A 7,483-nucleotide genomic window follows, 5' to 3' on the forward strand; every position below is an offset into this window, starting at 1 on the left:
CAAATATAAGAATGCACAGCATAAAAATGGGAATAAAAATGGAGGAAATCTCCCGGCTGTTTCTGCTGCCCATGGCTCAAGGGAGACAGTCCCCTGGTGCTCGCTGGCTCTCCCAGCTGCACAGACCTCTCCTCCCTCCCGGCTGCACCCAGCTGTGCAGCAGGGATGGGCTCTCCTGGCCTGGGGCTCAGGGACTGCTGTGCACCAAGCTCGGTGTCACAGCCTTTGCGTCCTCACAGGGAAGTGCCACAGGCACCTCTTCAGCATCATCATAGCCCATGCTCCCCTGGGGACAGGGGACGAGGTGTCTCCTTCAGCTCCAGGGACCGTCGGCACTTCTCCAGGAGCGCAGGCTGCCCCCTGCAAGCAGCAAGGTCCGGACGTTTCAGTTCACTCCATGGGATCTGTACACCACCACCCTCCCTGCTCCTCACCACATTCAGCTCCTTCTCCCACCCCCGGGCCTTTCAAGGAAAACTCCCATGCCAGGTTCCCTCTTCCCTGCAGGTTTGGGTGTCAGTAGGGTAGTGACTTGAGGGGCACCAGGGATGGCACCCTAGGAACAGGCAGCGCTCTCTTTCCCTCTCACCTCCAGGTGCAGCCCTGGGCCCTGCTCCCTCCTCTGGCATCCTGGGCATTTCCCACTCTCCCTGCCCAGGCACAGCATCCTCCCCCGCATCAGGAACCTCCCTGGCATCATCGTAGCCATCTGCTGGGTCACCTCCGGGCAGGACAAGGACATCTGAAAGGAGAGGGGAGCTTGGTGACAGTGAGAAGATCCGTCCTGCAGAGCAGAGGATGAGAGGATGTGCAGGGACACAGAGCGCAGACACTGGGCTTGGCAGCACCACAAGAGATGCCCATGTCCTCCCCTTCTCCGATGGTGACACTCAGGGACACCTCTGTCCACCCCATGTCTGCAGGGAGATCAACCCCTTCCTGCCTCCATTACCTGGTGCTGATCCCAGACCTTTCTCCTCCTCACTGACCCCAGGGTGGGGCTGCAGCTGGGTCAGGGACTCCTCTGAATAGGAGCCTGGAGAGATGCACAGCAGGTGTTATGGAGCAAGCCCCACTGACGTGGTTCACGGTCAGCGCTGCTGGGGAAGGGGGACCCACAGAGCTGGGGCTATGTGGGGAGGAGGGCTGGGAATTCACCCTGCTCCCCCGGGACAAACCCTGTCTCAAAGGAGCTTCCCAGAGCTGGACCAGGACAGCCCCTTCCCTCGCTCCTCGGGTGTCTCATGGGGTGCAGGGGCAGGAAGAGAGGGGCTGTCCAGCTGGGACAGTCAAAGCTGACTGGGAGAAAGCTTCTCTCCTGGTCCCAGGACCTGGATGCTCTCCCCACAGCCCCCACAGCCCCAGCACCACAGGGACCACAGGCTGGGGGGCTTCAGAGGGGTCAGCTCCTCGGTTGGGGCCAAAGGAAAGGGTCCTGCAGGATGTGCCTTCCAGGGAAGACCCACACCCACCTGAGCGATCAAACCTGGCCCGTTTCTCCCACGCTGGGCTGTACCCGATCTCCTCGTACACAGCCTCGGGGAAGGGCTCCTGGGCTCTGCTGGAGCCTGGGGACAGAGGCAGGGCTGGCACAGGGACAGGCAGAGGGGCAAAGGGACCCCACTGTGCTCCCCCAAAACGGTTCCATGTGCCACCTCAGGACTGGTCCAACAGCACAGCCCCACTGCACTGTCCAGGCACAGCTGCCACATCCCCAGTGAGGGCAGCATTGGTGTGAAGATTATCTGGGGCAGCATCACCCTCACATCATCCCTTTGGAGACAGTGCTCATGCCCCTCTGGCCTGTGCGCCATGTCCCCCTTGTCTCACCCCGGATATGTTCCCACATTTCCTCTCCACCTGGAGCTTGCCCCTACCTGCCCCTGTCCCACCAGGGGGTGGGCAGGGCTGGGCAGGGGGACAGCCTGGGGGCCTGACACCACGGTGATGGACCCTGCTGCCCCACACTCCTCCTAGCATCTCTCTTGCCCCAGAGCCCCCTCCAGCACTACCGAGAGCACTGCCAGCCTTGGCCATCCCCTCTCTGCCATTTCTCTCCTCACACCATGGCTAACTGCCCCCACCTCGGGGCTCTCTCCACCCCTTGCTGCTGGTGCCCCACAGCCAGGCACTCAACGGGGAAGCACGAGGCAGGTAGCAGCACACAGTCTCACCCTCCCGCTCTGCCTGTGCCCCTTGCTGACACCCCCCACAGCACCCTACAGCCCTACCAGGAGGTATCTCCCCCCGGCACCTCTGGGCAAGGACTCACCTCTGCGCCCAGCCCGGCGCTCAGCACTTGCCCAGCCAGGAGGGCCAGGAGCAGGCAGACAAGGGTCCCCAGGATGATGCACATGATGACGGGCACTGAGACTCTCCCGCTGCTGCTCTGATGGCCTCGGGTGGGATCTGCATGGGAGACAACTTCGAAGGGGCAGCACCCCAGGGGTGAGTGACAGGGAAGCTTCCACCATCCTGGGTAAATTATAGCTCTCCCCAACCCCCTGCCACCACTCCAGTATCTCCTCCAGGCAGTTTCACACCCCAGCTAGGAGCCCCTTCCATCCAGCTGTGGGTCACAGCCTGGCCCCGGGGGTACCCAGACTCGGGGGAGGACAAGTTACCTGCTCGGGGTGGGGGTGTTGTCGTCCTGGGTGTAGCTGCAGAGGAGGAAAAGGAGAGCTGGGCTGAGAGAGTGGGTGTGTGGGTATCAGGAAACCTCCTCCCCAACACACCGTGTTGTGTGTGTGTGTGTGTGTGTGTCTCTAGATGTCCCTGACACATCCCACCCAAATTGCCCCTCCTGTAGTGCCAGAAAGGGAGGCCGGGACAGAGCCCAGCACCTCTGCTCTGGGAGGCAGGCAGGATGGCAGAGGCAGCCCAGGGGATAGCCCTGGGGCTGCAGGGCCCCATGGGCAGTGGCCAGAGCACAGGCCAGTTACACCGAGGCTGCTCCCTGCCTGGCACCGGGCTCCTGCACTCCACAGGAATGTTCTTTCTCTCGGAAGGTCGGGGTCCATGCCCGGACCGCGTGGACAAAAGGCCTTCCCTAGTTCCCTGCTAATACCCGAGCAAAGGCTCCCAGCCCTGCCACTAACCTGAGCAGCGCACAGCAGCATCTTCCTTGTGCCGGCAAGCCCCGCTGTCCCCGGGCCGGGCCCAGCAGTCCTGCAGGGACGGCTCCGTCCCCCGGCACTCCACCTGCTCCAGCCAGATGGGGCCCGTCCCCATCCCAAATGCAGCCTCATGCAGGGCAGACACCGCGGGGCCACAGCCCAGCTGCCTGCACGCCACCTCGGCATCCTGCATGTCCCACGAGTCGTCGCACACCGTCCCCCAGGAGCCACGGTGCCAGACCTCCACTCTGCCCGAGCACCTCGTCCTTGCCTCCCACGGCACGAATCTTCTCCCTGGCTGGAGAAGAGTAAGACCTCCCATGGCACCGGGAGAGCAGGCAGAGCCCTGCCAGACACAGAGGGGAGCTCCCTACCTGTGCAGCTCGTGGAGTTGGGGCACGGTGCCAGCGAGGTTGGAGGCATTTCTGGCTGTCCCCCTGAAGAAGGAAACACTGTGGTGAAGGGGCTGGTTTGGGGGATCATGCAGAAGAGAGCTGGGCTGAGCTCTGCTCGGGCCTCCCTGCACCATCTGGGGCAGCAGCAACTGAAACCCTGTCATCCATGGGACACATGCAGGACTGTGGGGGGACCCTGATTGCTCAGCCCCAGAAGGTCCCTGGCTCACAGAGCAGCAGTAGCTTGTCTATGGAGGGGAGGCTCTTCTGAAAACCATCTGGTCTCTTCTGAGACCTCACCTGGAGATGCCTCTGCTTCCCCAGGCACTGCTGGTCAACCTGGGTGGCAACTGCTGCTGGATGTGTGTGGCCGCGGTCACGTTTGTGCCACTGGCAGCACAAGGGTCTGGCATGGAAAGTAAAAGCCTCTCCAAGCTCTTTCTCTGTGTTTGGCCATGCCCTGTGGGGAGCAGGAGCTGGGGTGACACTGGTGCCCTGGGTGGCTCAGAGTTACCATTGCAGGTGATGTGGATCTCCTCTTCCAGGTATTCACATGACTGTGGGTTCCAGGGTGTGGAGGGACACTGCCAGAAAGAGCTGTTTGTCTCCCCACACGCCACGTGATCCAGCCAGGCAGGGCCAGACACCCTGCCAGAGGGCAGGCGTGTTTCGAGGGATCCTCCTGTCCCCGCAGCCCAGCTCCTTGCACGCCAGTGTCACCGTGTTGTCAGTGATGGAGTTAGAGCAAATGCTCCCCCATGTCCCGTTGTAGAAAACCTGCAGGCGCCCGGAGCAGCCGTCGCTGTTCTCCAGCCTCAGGGCCACGAACTCTGGGAAGAAAAGGCCCCAAAGCGGGAACAGGCTGGATCTGGGGCTGTGGGAGCCAGGACACCTCTACACCCCCCCAGGCCCTCAGCCTGGGCAGGGGCAAGGCCACCACATCCCCCTTGCACCCAGGGGCAGAGAGAAGTCCCGGATTTACAGCCAGCCCTGCCCTTCCCGCTAACCCTCAGGAGACAGCTGAGCTCCCCAGGGACCCCCCGTGGGACTGAGGGTGTCCGTGCACTGGGTGGGACTCGGGCAGGAGCTCAGAGGCAGCCAGGGGCAGCCTTGGCCATGGCCGGCTCTCCCCGCGTCCTGCCCTCCCCGGGACCAGGCTCCCACCACAGCTCCTGAGGTGGCACAGACCTGAGCAGACGACTCCCGCATCCTCTTTGTGCCCGCAGTCGTGCTGCCCCCAGGGCCCAGCCGGGCAGTCCCAGAGAGCAGCTTCGGCCCCGGAGCAGTTCACACCATCCAGCCAGATCTGCCCGGAGCCTTCCCCGAAGCGAGCGGAGCCGGCTAGCCTCCACTGCCTCTCCGCAGCCCAGCTGGTGGCAAACGACGGCGGCATCAGACAGGTCCCAGCCGTCGTCGCAGACAGTCCCCCAGATGCCCTGGGAGTAGATCTCCACTCTCCCCTGCACAGCGCCCGGCCCCGTTCACCAGCCGGACCCGCCGGCTCCCTGCAGCGGGTGGAAACCCCAGTCGCTGTCAGGGCCTGCCTGCCTGCGCAGAACCGTCACCTGGGCGCCTGGGCAGTGCCACTCACCCCAGCAAATGACTCCCACGTCCTCCGCAAGCCCTGCTACCAGCGCAGCTGCTGGGCAGGGAGGTGTTGCAGAGGGTCAGCTTGGCCTCGTGCCCTGCAGCACCGGACCCCTCGCAGCCCCACGGGGCCCGTCCCTCGCTCAGGCTTTGGGGGGTTGTAGGCTGTCCCTGCCTCTCCGCACTGCAGCTGCCGGCACACCACGCTGGCCTCCTGCACGTCCCACTGCTCATCCAGGACTCTGCCCCACGCCCCATCCTGGAAGATCTCCACTCGTCCGTCGCACCGGCTCCCTCCGCCCACCAGCCGCAGGGATCCAAAGCCGGCTGGGCCTGGGGACGAGCAGAAATGCCACGGCCATCGGCGGCACCGGGAGCATGGCACCCTGCAGGGAGCAGGGCGAGGGGGGATTTTCAACCAAACGGGACAAGGTGGAGCCTTGTGCTGACGAGAAGCAAGGGCAAAGCCTGGGCCCTCCCTGCAGCTCACAGCCAGGTCAGCTGCTGCTGGGGGCACCAGCTCCTGCCTGGGTGGGGGGATGAGGCTCTGCAGGGCTCTCTGTGGGGACGGGATGCGGTCGGCTGCAGCCAGAGGGATGGAGCAGAGCCCTGCAGCCCTGTCCTGGGCTCGCTGCACAGTACGAGGACAGAGGAGCCTGGGCCTGGCGGTGGTGCTGGGGCCTAAGCCACTGCCCTGGGGCAGATGCCTGCCTCCTGTTCAGTCCTCAGCTCTCCCAAAGTCGAGCGGTCAGTCTGAGCAGGGAAAGCCCTCCAGACGGTTCCTGGGGAAGCCAGGGTTTCCCCAAGGAGAAATTCAGCCTGATACAGGCCATGGAACCCCTACTTTTAGTGGCTTATGTTGCACACAAGTGACAAATGGAGTTCATGCAGCATTTTTCCAGCACTCACCTGAGCAAATGACAGCAGCAGCGTTCCCTTGGGAGCACGGCGAGGCCCCCAGGGTGGTCACTGGGCACTGTTGCAGGAGGAGCTTCAGTCCCGTCACAGTGGAATGAGTCTCTCCAGACAGGGCCAGTTCTCTCTCCCAAAATGTTCTCCTCCAGGAATGGACTCAGCAAACCCGCAGTTGAGTTGACGACAGAGAACGTGGGCATCCGAGAGGTCCCAGCGGGAGGCACAGAGGGTCCCCCAGGTTCCCAGCACCTGGACCTCCACCCTCCCCGCACACACTGTGCTGCCATTCACCAGTCTGATCCCTGTGTACTCTGGGGACAGAGGTGGAGAAAAGAGAGTGGATTGGTGCTCCTGTACCCTCAGTAGCTGGTGGAGAGGCCAGAGGGACAACATGACTTTGTTCTCCTTCTGCAGTATTGTCATGCTGCAAACAAACCCATCAACCCCTTCCTGTCCTCACACCCGGCCCAGCACGGTCCCTGCTCTGTTCCCCAACCCCTACCACAGCCCCGGTGTTCAACAGCCCACCCTGAGTCCTTACCTGTGCAGTTCACAACAGCGCTGTTTGCGTGGGTGCAGGGCTGGTCCCGGGGGGACCCCTGGGGCAGGAGGCGAGGAGGGATTCATTCCCCACACACCGCAGCTCTCCATCCCACATGGGACCCACCCCTTCTCCAACGTGACTTCCTCCAGTGACAGGCAGGGCTGCGCCGCACTGCAACTCCCTGCAGAGCACGTCAGCAGCCTTGGGACCAAAGTGGGAATCACAGACACTTTTCCACAGGTCCCCGTCACGGATCTCCACACGTCCTGAGCAGCGGTTCTTCCCTTCCATCCAGACGGAAAAATCCTGGAAATAAATCAACTGGAGTTCCCAGATCCTTGGTGGCATTCCCATGCCCACATCCACAGACCACCTCCATGCAAACTGTGACCAAAAATCACTCACTGCACAATCTAGAAGAAGCTATTTAAGGAGTGATGGTGTCACAAAGGCATCCATAGTCAAGTTACACACCTTCTCTCCACCATCACAGCACTCAGGGGTGTGTGTCTATTGCAGACCCACAGCAGACTCTGCAAACCACGTTGGCACCGTTGGGGCCAAAGTGTGAGTTACACACCGCGTCCAAAGGGCCTCCTCATGGATCACTATACATCCTCAGGAAGGACCTGTGCCCTTAGAGCAGCCGGACAGATTCTGGACCAACCAATGACCCTGAGAGTTTCCACAGCCCTCTGGCAATACCCTGACTACATGCCAGCTGATCTCCAAGGTGGCCACAGACAAAAAGCCCTACGACATCCCTAGCTGCTCTCAGGGGGTGCTGGTGGTACAAACACATCACGCCCAGGCCCTGCTGCTCCTCAGAAATCAGCACAGCACTTGGGGATTTGTTTCTCTTCCAACATCCACAGCCACAGGAGTCTCTCCAACAAACTGCTGCTGCTGCAGAGACCTTGGGCTGC

The 7,483-nt window shown here is 62.2% G+C and overlaps 1 pseudogene; it reads right to left on the minus strand.

Annotated features, from left to right (window-relative positions):
- Positions 1-269: 269 nt before the first annotated feature.
- Positions 270-6,436, minus strand: LOC122153541 (annotated as a pseudogene).
- Between the last annotated feature and the right edge of the window lie 1,047 nt (positions 6,437-7,483).

Source organism: Tyto alba, unplaced genomic scaffold (genome assembly GCF_018691265.1).
Source record: "Tyto alba isolate M040663 unplaced genomic scaffold, T.alba_DEE_v4.0 Super-Scaffold_200000100296, whole genome shotgun sequence".
NCBI lineage: Eukaryota > Metazoa > Chordata > Aves > Strigiformes > Tytonidae > Tyto > Tyto alba.